Raw genomic sequence first — 2,119 nt, forward strand, 5'->3', positions numbered from 1 at the left:
AACACAAAATATCTCTATCGATACAATTTATGAACAATTCGTAATCCTCGCTGTGGCGCGTAAGGTATTCTTTGAAATATCAGGTGGTCGCTGCTCAGCGACGATCTAAGAAATTTTTTACACAGATGTTTTTTTTTGAGCCTGCATGGTTAGATTATCGAATGTAAGTTTATTTAAGCTATCGAAATAGATAATAATATTACACTGCCTACGCAGTATCGCCTCAGTTGTGCGACTGGATTCGTGATTTCCTGTCAGAAAGGTCACAGTTCTTAGTAATAGATGGAAAGTCATCGAGTAAAACAGAAGTAATATCCGGCGTTCCCCAAGGAAGTGTTATAGGCCCCTTATTGTTCCTGATCTATATTAATGACATAGGAGACAATCTGAGTAGCCGTCTTAGATTGTTTGCAGATGATGCTGTCATTTACCGTCTTGTAAAGTCATCAGACCATCAAGTCGACTTGCAAAATGATTTAGATAAGATATCTGTATGGTGCGAAAAGTGACAATTGACCATGAATAAGGAAAAGTATGAAGTTACTCACATAAGTACTAAACGAAATCACCTAAATTTCGATTACGCTATAAGTCACACAAATCTGAAGGCCGTAAATTCAGCTAAATACTTAGGGCTTACAATTACAAATAACCTAAATTGGAACGATCACATAGATAATATTGTGGGTACAGCAAACCAAAGACTGCGATTCATTGGCAGAACACGTAGAATGTGCAACAGGTCTACTAAAGAGACTGCTTACACCACGCTTGTCCGCCCTATTCTGTACGGTGTGGGATCCGCATCAGGTGGGACTGACGGATGACATCGAAAAAGTACAAAGAAGGGCAGCTCGTTTTGTATTATCGCGAAATAGGGGAGATAGTGTCACAGACATAATACGTGAATTGGAGTGGCAATCATTGAAACAAAGGCGTTTTTCGTTGCGACGGGATCTTCTCATGAAATTTCAATCACCAGTTTTCTCCTCCTATTGCGGAAACATTCTGTCGGCACCCACCTACATAGAGAGAAATGATCATCACGATAAAATAAGAGAAATCAGGGCTCGCACAGAAAAATTTAAGTGCTCGTTTTCCCCACGTGTCGTTCGAGAGTGGAACGGTAGAGAGACAGCTTGAAGGTGGTTTATTGAACCCTCTGCCAGGCACTTTATTGTGAATAGCAGAGCAATCACGTAGATGTAGATGCAGATAAAATTATAAGTCATTTTAGTTGAAATACACTCCTGGAAATTGAAATAAGAACACCGTGAATTCATTGTCCCAGGAAGGGGAAACTTTATTGACACATTCCTGGGGTCAGATACATCACATGATCACACTGACAGAACCACAGGCACATAGACACAGGCAACAGAGCATGCACAATGTCGGCACTAGTACAGTGTATTTCCACCTTTCGCAGCAATGCAGGCTGCTATTCTCCCATGGAGACGATCGTAGAGATGCTGGATGTAGTCCTGTGGAACGGCTTGCCATGCCATTTCCACCTGGCGCCTCAGTTGGACCAGCGTTCGTGCTGGACGTGCAGACCGCGTGAGACGACGCTTCATCCAGTCCCAAACATGCTCAATGGGGGACAGATCCGGAGATCTTGCTGGCCAGGGTAGTTGACTTACACCTTCTAGAGCACGTTGGGTGGCACGGGATACATGCGGACGTGCATTGTCCTGTTGGAACAGCAAGTTCCCTTGCCGGTCTAGGAATGGTAGAACGATGGGTTCGATGACGGTTTGGATGTACCGTGCACTATTCAGTGTCCCCTCGACGATCACCAGTGGTGTACGGCCAGTGTAGGAGATCGCTCCCCACACCATGATGCCGGGTGTTGGCCCTGTGTGCCTCGGTCGTATGCAGTCCTGATTGTGGCGCTCACCTGCACGGCGCCAAACACACATACGACCATCATTGGCACCAAGGCAGAAGCGACTCTCATCGCTGAAGACGACACGTCTCCATTCGTCCCTCCATTCACGCCTGTCGCGACACCACTGGAGGCGGGCTGCACGATGTTGGGGCGTGAGCGGAAGACGGCCTAACGGTGTGCGGGACCGTAGCCCGGCTTCATGGAGACGGTTGCGAATGGTCCTCGCCG

The sequence above is a fragment of the Schistocerca piceifrons genome, chromosome 2 (genome assembly GCF_021461385.2).
Source record: "Schistocerca piceifrons isolate TAMUIC-IGC-003096 chromosome 2, iqSchPice1.1, whole genome shotgun sequence".
Lineage (NCBI taxonomy): Eukaryota > Metazoa > Arthropoda > Insecta > Orthoptera > Acrididae > Schistocerca > Schistocerca piceifrons.